The 14,902-nt window shown below is 39.3% G+C and overlaps 2 protein-coding genes across 5 annotated transcripts in view; one reads left to right on the top strand and one right to left on the bottom strand.

Annotated features, from left to right (window-relative positions):
- C10H7orf50 (chromosome 10 C7orf50 homolog) overlaps nucleotides 1-14,902 on the top strand; it is a 193,823-nt gene that overhangs the window by 101,713 nt on the left and 77,208 nt on the right. The window lies entirely within an intron of this gene.
- The window catches only part of GPR146 (G protein-coupled receptor 146), a 66,532-nt gene that overhangs the window by 21,416 nt on the left and 30,214 nt on the right, over nucleotides 1-14,902 (bottom strand). Inside the window, exon 2 of the mRNA XM_027827679.3 lies at nucleotides 993-1,119. The gene's annotated coding sequence lies outside the window, so the exon portion shown is untranslated. The remainder of the gene's footprint in view (nucleotides 1-992; nucleotides 1,120-14,902) is intronic.

Here is a 14,902-nt window from a genome sequence, read left to right on the forward strand (position 1 = left end):
CAGTGAAATAAATACCAATACTTACAATTACAGTGTAGTCTTTAGATTGATTAGTAATTAATTTATCACACAGCCAGGTTTTTTTGCAATGGATGACAAATTGTTTTTACACAGCCCACGGATGTAAAATATATATCAGTGCTGAACCACAGGTAGCAACAGGGATGCTGGGACTGCTAGAACATAAATTTAAGCATATGCAGGATTGGGACCTATGTTTAGCTTTTGCAAAATATGTATAGTTCTCTTTTCCATTCCTTTAAGGTCATTATTACAGATCAAGAACAGAAATTCAAAGGAATTATCTTATTCAAAATGTTTGATTGCCATTTTCTTTGGCTAATTTGGGGACCAGTGCAACTTCCATTGATTTCAGTGGGAGACTTTTCTTTGACTCTAGTGTGAATTGAATTGGGCCATTGCAATGTCTTTTAACTACTTTCCAATTTTATTACACAGTACAGTTTACTGTAGTATTTGCTATTGTAGCTGTGAATAAAATATGTAAAAATAACATTTTTTTTCAGTGAGTATACTGGTTTTTCAAGAGAGGTATTTTTTTCTATTTTGTTAAAAGAACAGTCAAACAGACTAAATTCTCTGCTGGCAGAACTCCATATTTAAAATAAACGATAAGGGGTAAAAATAAGGATATAATGAATTTTAACTTTTAAAATTGTACAAAAATGAAAATAAACAGTAGTTGAACAATCAAGGTTAATATCATGGAAATGAATGAGGATTAATGTGCACACAAGAGACTCTACTGTAGCATTTTCCTTTGAACAGTCCATAATAAAAGCAGTAACATGCACACATTTCAAAAACATGGTTTCTCTTTCTAGAGGTGCACCATATAAGCTGCATAGTGTCTTCTGATGAAGAAACCATTCAACTTCACTGAGTTGGTGTTTGTGTTTGATACCTAAATTATTATGCAGGCTGCTTGAAAAATAAGAGCAAGCTACAATGTGAACTTGTCAAAAACTCACCCGGTAAGAACGTCCCTGTTGTTTGAGGCTGTAGCAAATGGATTTCTTGATAGCAGGCAGAAACATTTTGCTGGTATTGGAAGCTTTTTCAGAATAAGTTCAGCAGAATCTCCAATGTCTCATTTCTCTATTAAGAATAAACAATAGCAGAGCTTAGAAAAAGAACGCTGACTCCACTGCACCACTCTTGTTAGTGTTACTGAACTCTGTATATACATGTGACTTCCCCCCACACATACACACACGTATAATCCTTTAAGCTTTAGCTGCATGCTCTGATTGGCTGAGAGGTCTATTACAAAAACAACCCCTCCACCCTGATATCTCTAAGTGATTAAGTCAGGAGGGTTAAGGGGCATTAATCATGGGGTCTGATCGTTACTCAGAGGCCTATTCTGTGTAACAGTGTGCATAATCATGAACACTTTTGTGTTTTTTTTAAAGCACATATTAAAAAGCATTATCCTGGTTTGAGAACTGTTGACTTATAATACAGTTACATACATAAAGCAAATACTAAATGGATCCAGAGCATAACTAAGGTTAGGGCTGAAAATCAGAGCCATTCTAATTTAGGGCAGTCTTTAAAACATGCTTACAGTGGTTTATACTACCGTAATATGGCATGTTCTAGGAACATTTTCAGTCGTTCAACGAGAATATGGCATGATTTTAATAACAAGATATCACTAAGGAAGACTTTATCAATTGCTCTTTCAATGTTACAAACATTTTTTATTTTAAACAAATGAGATTTTAAGTATCTAAATTAGTTGCATTTGAATAAAGAGTGTATTGTACATTGATTCCAATTATTTAGCTTGGATTCAGATGACCCTGAAATAATTTGCCTTTACTTCAGACAATAATGAGCAATTTAATTTATGTAGGTTCTCCTTCCTCCCCCAAGCAATAATCAGCAATGTGTAACACAACTTTTTATTAACAGAAGAAGGGAGTGATCCTCCTCCCATTGAAGTCAATGGGAAATTTGTCATTGATGTTAGTGGGAATAAGATTGAGCCCAAAATGTATTTTTTCAGCTCCTGAAACCATTAGTTGCTTATTTTTATTCTTAAACTATCTTGTAAGATAAATCTTCACAATACAAAATACATTTAAAATCAACCTAGAGTGAACAACTGAAAAGCAGAATCGTATATTGTTTAGCAGTATTTACAGGTAAACCACAAATTGCCTAATTAAATAATGTTGTGGTTTATTGAGGAGATTAGACATTAGAAAAGGTAAAAGAATGACTCCATCATTTCTTATTTATAATCTATATAATAGTCTAGTGGCTCTGGGAACTCTGCTGTAGTTACGTCTGTCAGCATTTCCATTATATGCTCTATTGTTAGTTGGCTGTTAAGTTGTTAGATAAGATGCACATTTTCCCCCCTAGAGTTGTATTTATATGGACTAAGAAAGATTTGGCAGCTCTGGATGATTATTTTTCTATTGTTAAAACAGCTTGTACAATTTTATATTTATATATTAATTACACTTTTGGCAGTAGACCATTATGTGGATAGGATTTTATTTATTTTGTATTTTGAATCACACAAAAATTTGATCTGTTGTGATTTACAGTTGAGAAAACTCCCATGATGGTTGTAGGGATTATAAAATGTAATGTGAAATATGCTTTACTGGTGAAATTCAGACCTTCTAAAGTCATAAACCTCAGTAAATGAACTTTGTGGAGAAAACAAATGTAAGGGTTGAGGGATACAATGGTTCTCCCCCTTCCATCCTTTAGCCAGACCACAAGGCTCCCAGCATCTTTTATTCTACAGCTGGAATAGTGGCCACAGCTTGTGTTATAGGGGTCTCCCCACCCTGTGCCTCAGTTAAGGCAGGATCCCATGCCCTGGTAGTTCTCACTTTAGCCTGTTTGGAGCTCCTCTGAGGCTAGTCCCATGCACCGGTAATTCTCACTTAGTCATTTTAGCCTGTTCGGAGCTCCTCTGAGGCTGCTTTACACACTAAGGGTACATCTACATTTCAACAAAAAACCTGGCAGGGAGTTTCAGAGCCCAGGTCAAGTGATTCAGGCTTGTGCTGTGGGGCTAAAAATAGCAGTGTAGGTGTTCCTGCTCAGGCTCTGAAACCCAGCAACAGAGGAGAGTCTCAGTGCCAGAGCTCCAACCTGGGCAGGAATGTCCACACCGCTATTTTTAGCCCTGTAGCGCACCCAAATCAGTTGACCCAGGCTGTGAGACTTGCTGTTACAGGGGCTTTTTTTTTTTGCACTGTACCCCTCAGAGCCCAAGTCTGCGGGTTCATACTACAGAGCTAAAAATAGCAGCGTAGACATCCCCACCACCACTTGCTGAGTTTCAGAGCCCAACCTCCAGCCCAAGGGTGGAGCTTCACTGCTATTTTTAACCCCATAGCATGAACCCCCCAAGTCTGTAGACCCAGGCTCTGACTCACCGTCACAGGGGGTTTTTTTTGCAGGGTAAATATACCCTAACATACTCCTGCTCCCAACCCCCATCTCCACCAAGCAGAAGCATTACAGGGCTTGAGTGGTTCTTAGAGCTTTGTGGACCTTCATCATCATAAATTTCACCCTTAATTTCTCAGATTACTATCAGTCAAATGTACAATTTTGTTGATGTTAGCTTGAGTAATATACAGTATGAGATATAACAATGCCTTTCATATAGTCCCCTTTGACGATTCCATAAAGCTATTGCGTGTTTGCACTTAGAAGTAATGTGGATAGCATAAAAGTCTTATTTGATTAGAGCAGAACCTTGACTACTAAGTGCATTGTAATGGCTCAAATAAAGCTGAAGTCAGTGAATGGTTCAAATGAAGTTATTTCCGGAGTATTAGCAGACTTGATACAGACAATGGAAAAAGTCAGGTGTGTATTCTGTATACAAATGTTAAATAATAAAAGCAATCTTGTATCGAATTTGGTTTTGTTCATGCAAGTATGATAATAAACTTCAAACATTAGGTTTTTAAGGAATGTTTAATACTATATAAAATAGAATAGCCTATATCTGCTGAGTTAGGTTAAAAATTACTAAGTTGAATTCATCAACAGACTAAAGAAAAACTAGGGCTTAGTTGTTTAATATTTTTGTGGTGGCTGCAATATCATTTTATATTTACCCAAGTGCATGTGTTGAAATACATCACATTTTCATTTACCTGTGTAACATTAGTAAATCAGTGGATATATAATAGTGTCATTGCCATATGTGTATAATGTGTACAAACATCAATGGGAGTTATTGACACATACGAAAAGCTGAATGGAGGTACTTGTCAATAGTGTTTGTGCTCTTAGTTGATATTTATCTAATTTTTCCAATATAATATCTTTCAGTATAATTGTTTAAGCATAAGAGAAATAATAAATATAATAATAATATTTAGATCTACTGAGGTCTGGTTAATTAATTTGTATTAGTTGAGTGAGTATTCAAAAAATTAATCAGTATCCAGTCATAAAAATATCCATATAGTGAATTTGGTAATTAATTTAAGAAAAATTGAGATTGCAAACGGGATCCCACAAATGAGATTAATTTGCAAGTTTTAGATTGTGAGGTCTTAAGAGCCGGAACTGTTTTCCTATATGTTTATAACCTAGTATATTTGAGGCGTTTTGTTCATTTTTCCAGCTACCGAACAATTAAAATTGTGAGGTTTATTAGAAAACTTAAAAAAACTAACAAACATATGTTGCAACTTTTGACTATCCAAATATTTGAAGCCCTTAGGGCAGGGGCGGGCAAACTTCTTGGCCTGAGGGCCACATTGGGTTTTGGAAATTGTATGGAGGACTGGATAGGGGAGGGGGTCGTGGCCCGGCCCCCCCCACCCCCCCAGGACCCCTGCCCCATCCACACACCCCCGCTCCCTGTCTCCTAACCGCCCCCGGACCCCCGCCGCCCAGCCCAACCCCTCCTCTCGTTCCTGACTGCCCCCCAGGACCCCTGCCCTATCCAACCACCCCTTCTTCCTGACCACCCCCGGAACCCCCACCCCTGACTGCCCCCCGCCACCCCATCCAACTCCCCCTTCTCCTTCCTGACTGCCCCCCTAGGACCCCTGCCCCCATTCAACCCCCCTTTTCCCTGCCCTCTGACCGCACCAACCCTGTCCATCCCCCCCCCCCCCCCCAAACTCCCCTGCCCCCTTACCGCGCTGCCTGGAGCACTGGTGGCTGGCGGTGCTACAGCCACACCACCCGGCTGGAGCCGGGCCACGCCGCTGCCACCACCACCCAGTACAGAGCACTGGGTCAGGCCGGGCTCTGCAGCTGCGCTGCCCCAGGAGCTCACCCTGCCGCCCAGAGCATTGCACCAGCGGCCAGGTGAGACTGCGGGGGAGGGGGTACAGCAAGGGAGGGGCCGGGGACTAGCCTCCCCGGCCAGGAGCTCAGGGGCCGGGCAGGAGGGTCCTGCGGGCCTGATGTGGCCTGCGGGCCTTTGTTTGCCCACCTCTGCCTTACTGTCTACACCTCTACTATAGAAACCCAGCCAGTTTCCCTGTTGATAGTGTGAGACCCCTCCGTCCCGTTGAGCCAGCTAACTTGGGAAGCTGGCTAGCAAACTTCTGAACCTTCCTGACACACTTGAGGGACATGACCATGTATTTAGATAACAGGACTGAGGAGGATGGATAAGGGAGGTTCTATTAGAAAAATCTGTGCTATGCACAAATATTTTGCTCTTTGCCAACAATGGACAAAATCCTGCTATTCTCACTCATGCAAAATTCACACTCATTGGTAGTTTTCATGAGTAAGGGGATTAGGATTTGGCCCAACATAACAATCTTGAGTAAGTAACATCATCCCTCCTCCCCATCCATTGTTCCACACACGCACCCACAGCTCCAAAAAAAGGGGGGGGGGTCAAACATAAAACCCCATTCTATTTAGAGTTGTTAAATCAGTTTGCTTGGTAACTGAAATCTTTTTGTGCCTATCTCTGATATGAAGAGGTGTTGTTGCATGATTCTGCAATAATAAGACTCAGTCCAGTTCTCTTTGAGATCAGTGGAAATACCCTCACTGATTTCCCTCAGAGTTGCATCAGGCCCAAAATGAAGTGCTATACTCTTAACTTTTGAAGCAGAAAGCTTCTTCTAAAAGTTTTTAACTGGAAAAACAATTTAGGATGCTCACACAAGGACACTTTAACATGGAAAAACCTAATTGGAGTTAAATTAAAATAGATATGATCATTTTTGTTTATGTGCGTGCATCAACATTTTATGACTGACATCAGATTTCATATTTGATAGTTATCACATTTTAAAATAACAGTGCTAATCTAGATCTGTCTTCATATTTTACAAAAAGAAAAGGAGTACTTATGGCACCTTAGAGACTAACAAATTTATTTGAGCATAAGCTTTTGTGAGCTACAGCTCACTTTGCTGTAGCTCACGAAAGCTTATGCTCAAATAAATTTGTTAGTTTCTAAGGTGCCACAAGTACTCCTTTTCTTTTTGCGAATACAGACTAACACGGCTGCTACTCTGAAACCCTTCGTATTTTAGTTTTCTTATCTAGAGAGCTTTCAAATGCCACTAAAAGCAAACCCTTATCTCTTTAGTGTTTTTCCAAGTACACAGCAAAAGCGATATTGGCCTTTTCATGTTTGTAACCGCAAAAACAATCTTTCCTCTTGATGTGCATAAACAACTGGTGAAAATTGCATATATATATATATATTTTTTTTTTTTTTAACAAAGTACCACCCTTCAGTCTATGCAAGATAAGGATTTCATAGTTATGGAATGTAAATAATCCAGAGTATGCAGAACTGCACCTTGACATAGCTTTATATTACTCATAATACAACACATTCCTGACTCATGTTACTTCTAAAGAGACAACACCTTGTATTGCTAACTACAGCGATGGAAATAAGCCTTGTTTTGAATTTGGCAATTTCATTCTAATTACTAAACATGAGTATGTGTGCTCAAGATAAATGTGAAAGCCAGGGCTGACAGGGTTTATAGTTCTATAAACTATTCCAGTATTAATTTAAAATTCAGGAAGAGATCTGTAGTCTCTCTCAGTGCATGCAAACAATTTGAATTCACTTTAATACGTATGGCAGGTTCATATAAAGATAAAATACCGCTATGTGGAGGATTAAGTAATATTGTTGGTTATATATTAAATAATACTATGTTTCTGCATAATTCTTAAAAGCATGAGATTTTCCTTACCTTTTGTTGTATCCCTAAAAGAATTTGAAACCCTCAATCTCCAGTTATGCTGGAGTGGCAGCTGATAAGATCCTATTGCATTCCATACAAGTGGATGTAGTGCTAATGGCCAGAGACATGAATATCTCTGTCTCTTGTACTTAGAAAACCTATACATAGGCTTATTTGCATTTGATCTCTAATCTGAGTGGTTAAAAGGGATCTACTAAAGTTCACTGTTCGGTCACTCCTGGTGTAGATGTATTTGGGAGACTACAATGGTGCTTCAGTTTGCTTCTTTGTTTTTGCATACTTTTGGTAATTATATTAGCTGCTGTTTAAAAATGTCATTAAACGTTAAATCAGTTTATTTAGCTATTCTGGACTAATTCAAACACATATAATACACTGGTCCTTTTTATTAAAGCAATTGCCAACAGGGTTCTTTTCTGCAGACCTTCAGGAGGTCAGGACAAGGGAAATGCCCCTTCCCCTCAACCAATCTCCTTTCCCTTCTCCCTTTATCTTCCCGCCTTGTGTACTTCCTGAAGACTGTAGGAAGAGAGTCCTGCTCCTGCAGACATTAGAAGATCTGGGCATGGAGAGGTGACTGTAAGGAGACAGAGTCTTTGAGGGAAAACCCTTAGTGCTCATTGGTCCCTCTCATGAATTTAGGGGCCCATCACCCCCTCTGAGACTTTTTAGGGCCTAATTAAACTTGTTTTGGTTCAGCAGAGGCCTAATGAGCCTGATTTGCCTTATTTGGGGCTGAAGAACCTCCTAAAGTTCTGGTGCACCCCACCAGCCTTAGTGTGTTTCTTAAGGAATGTTGGTAGCCCAGATGAACATCTTAAGACTCTAGAGTGGGAAACCACAAGCCTCCTAAGGCTCAAGATTATAGAATCAGAAATGTAGGGCAGAAAGGGACTACAAGAGGTCATCAAGTCCAGCCGTTTGCAGAAGCAGGACCAAGTATACCTACACTATCCCTGACAAGTGTCATCTAACCTTCTTTTAAAAGCCTCCAGTAGGTGGATTCCTCAACCTCCCTTGGAAGCCTATTCCAGTGCTTAACTACCCTTCAAGTTAGAAAATTTTCCCCAATATCTAAACTAAATCTTCCTTGCTGCCGATTGTGCCTTTTACTCCTTGTCCTACCTTCAGTCGACATGGAGAACAATTGATCACAGTACCCTTTATAACAAACCTTAAAATATTTGAAGACTGTTATCAGGTACCCGCTCAGTCATCTTTTCTCAAGACTAAACTTGCCCAGATTTTTTTAACCTTTCCCCAAAGGTCATGTTTTCTAAACCTTTTATCATTTTTGTTGCTCTCCTCTGGATTTTCCCCAACTTATCCACATCTTTCCTAAAGTGTGGCACCCATAATTAGGCACAGTACTCCAGCTGAGGCATCACCAGTGCCAGGTAGAACAGGACAATTACCTCCCATGTCTTATATACAACACTCCAGTTAATACACCCCATAATATTAGCCTTTTTTGCAACTGCATCCCATTGTTGGCGTATAGTCAATTTATGATGCATTGTAACCCCCAGATCCTTTTCTGCAGTACTACTGCCTAGCCAAGAATTCCCCGTTTTGTTAGTTGTGCATTTGATTTTCCTTCCTCAGTGAAGTACTTTGCACTTGCCTTTATTGAATTTCATCTTGTTCATTTCAGACCAATTCGTCAAGGTCATTTTGAATTATAATAATTTTCTTGCTCTCCTCCAAGGTGCTTGCAACCCCTCTCGGCTTGGTGTCATCTACAGGTGTTGTAAGCCTCTCTACTCCATTATCCAAGTCATTAATGAAAATATTGAATCATACCAGGCCCTGCACACATCCCACTAGATGCATCCCCACCATTTGACAGTGAACCATTGATAACTGCTCTTTGAGTATAGTCTTTCAACCAGTTTTGCATCCACTTCATAGTAATTTCATCTAGACCATATTTCCTTAGTTTGCTTATGAGAAAGTTATGTGGGACTGTGTCAAAACCCTACTGAAATCAAGATATATCACATCTGCTGCTTTCCACTAGGCCAATATCCATGTCAAAGAAGGGAATTGGGTTGGTTTGGCATGATTTGTTCTTGACTAATCCATATTGGCTATTTCTTATAAACTGTTATTCTCTAGGTGCTTACAACATTTGCCCCTCTGCTAAGGTAACCTTTTTTTGTATCTGCCTGATGGGAAAACATTGCAGGAGGAGGCTGCAGTGAAGGGAGCCTTCAATCACAGGATCCTGGGGCAGGAGGTAGAACAAGAAAGGAGAAGTGCTTGAAGCTGGGGGAGAAGAGAGGGGCTCATCATTGCTGTCATCTTTCTTTATGAGGCCTGGAGTGTGGTAGTACCCACTTCCTTTTTATGGACCGTGGGAAATCTGTGACATGAGGACAGTGGGTTGAAGATGATGGTTAGCTAGCAGGATTTCATGACCAACAGACCAAAGTGTCTTTCCTTCCCCTACTTCCTAAAAATATGTAGGATTGAGCCTCCCACCTTGTAGTCTCCTAATTTTGGCTGAAAATTTCCACACAAAAATGTTCTTAAGAAAATGTTAAGGTTTCAGCGGTGGGAATACATATTCCTTTTCAAGGATGTTAAAGAAACCTAAGAAATATAGAGTTAAAGCTGCGATTCTCAAACAAGTCATTCCAAAAATTATGCTGTTGCTACATAGGACTGCTGATGAACAGGAAATTCAGTCTGTTAATGTCTCTCTCTCTCTCTCTCTCTCTCTCTCTCTCTGACAGGTGTCTCTGTGGTGTAATTTCAACCGTGGTTAAACTTGTTAGCACCAAAATTTGAGAGGAAGGAAAAATGGGAGAATGGAACAAAACTGCAAATTGACCTGTGTGGATTAAAATTGGACTGTTTTCAGTAAAAGGAAATGCAATGATTGTGACAGTAAAGTCGTTTAGCCAGGGAAAGGAAATAAACAGCACATATACAAACTGGGAATGGGGGAATCTAACCAAGAATCCATGGCCATCACGTTAAAGCAACCTTATTTTAATTCTTTCTCCTTACTGTCTTAATATTAATTAATGGGATTGGGAGGATTGGTAATCAAGCACTATATGCTGTGGGTAATTAGGAGATCTGGAGAGCTGTCCACAAGGGGTCTTGTCTTAAGAAGTGGTCCACAACATGATAAAAAGTTTGAGAACCACCAATATGGTACTGGTATAGTCATCATTTATGTGTTAGGCTTGGAAGACAATGGCATGTGGTTTGATGGTTTCATCATCATCATCTTCCTATTACGCCTCTGGCGTTTAGGGCAGCGACGAAGCTCCTCTACTCCTGTCTGTTTCTGGCAGTATTTGCTGGTTTAATACTGTTATATTACAGTGCTCTGGCATAAAAGTGGCTCATCTTTCTATTTGCAAGTTAGACTAGTGTGAATCAGTCCATATGAACTTTACATATGGATTTACATCTTTGAAGAAGAAATGTGGCTGTGAAAAATCTTATTATGTGTATGTATGATGGAGTGTGTGTGGGGGGTTAACTTATCGACTAAATATAGTAGGAAAATGTTAGAAACTAGTTGGACCTATTGTAGAGTTTGAATTTTTGCTTCTAGATTGTAAAATGCATTTTTCCTTTAAGGTAAAGGTAAATGGCTTTTTCAGACCTGGCTTGTTCATATGTTATTCAAATCATCTTACCTCAGTTCAGTCTATGAAATTTTGGCATTTTCTGCAGTGTAGTCTGAAATCCTAGAACAAAGAATACCTACATCTTAGGTTCACAAAAGATTATTTGAACAGAAATAGGAAGGCCTGAAATGGTATACAACTGACTTGTTTTAATTAAAGAATTGTTTGTTTCTATACTCAGAAACTGCAAAGATGGGAAGGGGTCACTTTAAAGGTGACCTGAAAAGTTATGCATAAGCAGCCACCTAGGGCTACACTTCAAAAGGAAACACCCAGAGGAATAACAGAGGAAACTGCTTAGCATTCCGGTCAGTTTCCTTTTGCACTTCTTGTGTAAAGAACAGGCAGAGGGAAACCAACTAGGATTAGTCAGTTTCCATTCATATTAGCCTCTGAACAACCAGCTACCTGCAAGTCAGACTAAAGGGATGGTGCAATAATAGTAATTTTTCCTTAGCATCCATTTGACGGTAAATAGTTTGATACTAAGGCTTTGTGTACACTGCCAACTGAACGACAAAACTTTTGTCGTTCACGGGTGCTTAAAAAAAGCTCCTCCCCCCCTGGAAAGACAAAAGTTTTGACCAGCAAGTGGCAGGGGGGTGGAAGTATTTTATCGGCAAAAGTGCCAACAAACAGCATTTACACTGCCCTACTAAGCTGTGTAGTGTAAACAAAGCCTAACTAATCCTAATAATTTTCCCTTTGTGGCTAAGGGTAAATTTTTACACGTGGTCTGCAAATGGAAACTGATTAGAATTCTAGGGACAAATGCTGCTCTCAATTACACTGATATAAATCTGTGATTGAAGTCATTGGGTTACTCCAGATTTACACCAGTGTTACTGAATGTGGAATAGATGTTGGCCCATATCAGTTTTCATTTTGCATCCATTCTCTATGTAAAACAAGACTGCAGTTAATGATAGAGAGAGAGAGAAAGGTATAGGAAAATAAAAGGGGAAAACAGAGGCTTCACCTATGCTATGCTCAGTTGGTCCTTGTGCACCAATTGATGCACAAACAATTAGTCATCCATTGTAACACCCTACATTGTTTAAATTTGCCATTACATCCATACTAGTGCTTCCTTAAACCATTTAAGGTCTGGGCTGGTCATCCATCAGATTTGCCAGCTGAGACTGTGTGCTTTTCAGCTATACCTTCTACAGTATACCTCCATCAGCTCCTTAGCCAGGCTGAGACTGTGCACACAGCACCCCAAAACCTCTTCCCCAACCATATTACCCACATGTAAAATCATCCCCCTAATTCTAGTCATGGCTCTGTAACTTCTCGTTCAACTACCAAACTACTGGTCCTGTACGCCAAATTATACCTTCAGTTACTCCTGTGCAGTGCCATTGTTTTCAGAGGATGTCAGCAGTCACACCTCTGCAAACTCATTTAAGGTTAATTGGGTTACACAGATGTCACTGAAGGCATGATCAGAAGACAATGGAGTTGTATGGGTGTTATTTAGCCAGCAGAGTCTGTGACTGGTGATGATGCATGAGATGAAAAGGGTCAAGGGGGAATTCGTGGGGCTGCCAATTAGAAAACACCTTTTTATACTTGTGGATGGAGTGAAATTTGATCTATGAGATGCAATGAATATGTTCCCCCTTGCTGAGCAGGTACATATCGGTCATTTGGGAAGGTTCTTAGGAGGAACACCACTGGTGCTTCCTATTGAACAATGCCCATAAGATCAAAGAGAATTTTACCAGAAGATATTTCTGTCAAGTGTGTGTATTTTGCTGAGGCAAGAAGAGTTCATCTTTAACCTTAATCTTTCTTTTAACTTTTAATTAATATTTTATTCTTCTTTTCTTTTTCCCCTTCCTTGGCTGCTGCTCTTCAACAATTAATTGTGGAGCCATGGGTTTTTAATATCAGAGGCAAGTGGGTAATGGCCCAGGAGGTGAGAAGGCACACAGACAAAGAAACAAGACATGCAAACTGATAAAGTTTGTGGATAGATTACAAGGTGTACTCACAATTTATCATATATGGTGTGGTGGATTTGGAGCTTCTTGTAATAATTTATTAATACTGTCTCCTGACTGGGTTATTGTGATGTCTACGGTATGCATATACTGAGTTAATTCAGTAGCAACAGGGTTAGGAAATGCACCCAGGAAGGGGGGTGTTTCCTGGTATGCTTCTCATGGCAAACACCTGAGAAGACAATGCATGAGGCATTCATTTTGATTCTCTGGCTCCGACCCCCTACGGAGCTTGCCAAACTTGTTTTGGGTAGCAGGTTCAAGCTTGTGAGCCCCTGGAACAAAGAACTTTGGTTGGATTTAAAGAGATATGCACTCCTTCAAAAGGGGCAAACAGGTTACTATGGCTGAGACTTAGACCCCAGCCAGGCTGTAGGGTAAGAAAGACATGCATGGAGGCTCTTGTTCTAAAATCCTTTTGTCTTTTATGCTATGCTTTTTTCCTACTGTTAAGATCAAACAGTACTTTTAAGAAGGCTGTTTTGGGTCATTTGGACCAAAGTTTGTTGAAGGGACAAACCAGCTTTTGACAACTGTAGCGTCTTCTGCAAGTGCAGAGAGAATATTTTTGTAGTTTCATTTTATTCAGCTAGGTCAGTTCAATAGTTCATTCAAAGTTAAGAAACGGATTGGGTCATTGTAATTCATTGGTTATACATTCCCAAAGGAAAAAAACACAGGTACCCAACTGGGCCTGCTTGGTAAGCATGGTCAATATGTAGGGTATTGTAGCCTAGGACCCGGTGTAAGTGTTGGATAATTGCAGGATTCCACCCCAGAACATATAAGTATATGAGGCCTAACACCTGTGTGGTGTACAATAGTGAGACCAGAAGAGGGGTCAGAGGTACAGCTAGCCCTTTAGCCAGGACACGTATTTCATTATGCTCTGCAGTTTAACAATAGCTGATGTCCTTAGCACATGTGAAGTTCACTAAGGTAGATCCTTATGTTCACTCTTCTTTGCTACAGTGCCAATATATATTTATGCCTGTTTCTGTAATTTTCACTCGAGGCATCTGAAGAAGTAGGTTTTTTTTACCCATGAAAGCTTGTGCCCAAATAAATCTGTTAGTCTTTAAGGAGCCACCAGACTCCTCATTGTTTTTGTGGATACAGACTAAAAACGGCTATGCCTCTGATATTTGCTACAGTAGTTGTCTCAAGTAGCTATAGGATAGATAACAATCAATGGGGTTTTTAAAAAATAAAAAAATGATTTTTAAAAATTTAAATATAGGTTTAGTTTTTTTTAAAAATTAGAATTAAATTTGAAATTATGACAACCAATTTAAGGCCTAAACGTAATATAATTATTAAAATCATTTCAACTAAATAAAAAAAGAGCAGTACATGTTGGCGTCTAAGTTTTACAGAAGGTCAAATCACTGAACTGATAGAAGCTGCTGGCTGAGCGCCTGGAACCAGAGTCTGTTGAAGTGTCAAACCAACTTTTGACAGCAGTAAGCCTCTCCTGCAGGTGCAGAGAAAATATTTTCTTCATTTCAGTTTATTCAACTAGTTCAATTCAGTGACTAGTTCATTCAAAGTTAAGAAACCAATTAGGAGTTAAATAAGCAGCAAAAGCTTGTTTGCCTCTGCCCAATCTAGGAATAAAAACCGGGTGAGAGAGAGGGATGTAGTCACCAGAAACCATCAGTTCCCTAACTTCAGATAATACTGCCTGTGTTTAATAAATCTCTTAGTTTTAAATGCAAACTTTTTGAGCAACTTTTGAAACTTTTTTCTTCTGTATACAGTGTTTTAAGATACTTTTGTTTAATAAAAAAAAAAATTGAAAATGTACATTTTAATTGAATTTGAATTTCCATCCAAATAGAACTTGTCACAAATCACAATTTAAAAGAAGCCATTGTCTAGCAAATAAGAAATGCATCATTCACCATTTTCTAGCATAACAGAAAGTGTAAAAAAATTAAGAATCTGAATAATTGTAAGGTAAGCTATATAACTGCTTAAATATATATGTATATACTTATAATGTATCCTTCTGGTTAGCAAA

This window comes from Chelonia mydas, chromosome 10 (assembly GCF_015237465.2).
Source record: "Chelonia mydas isolate rCheMyd1 chromosome 10, rCheMyd1.pri.v2, whole genome shotgun sequence".
Classification (NCBI taxonomy): Eukaryota; Metazoa; Chordata; order Testudines; family Cheloniidae; genus Chelonia; species Chelonia mydas.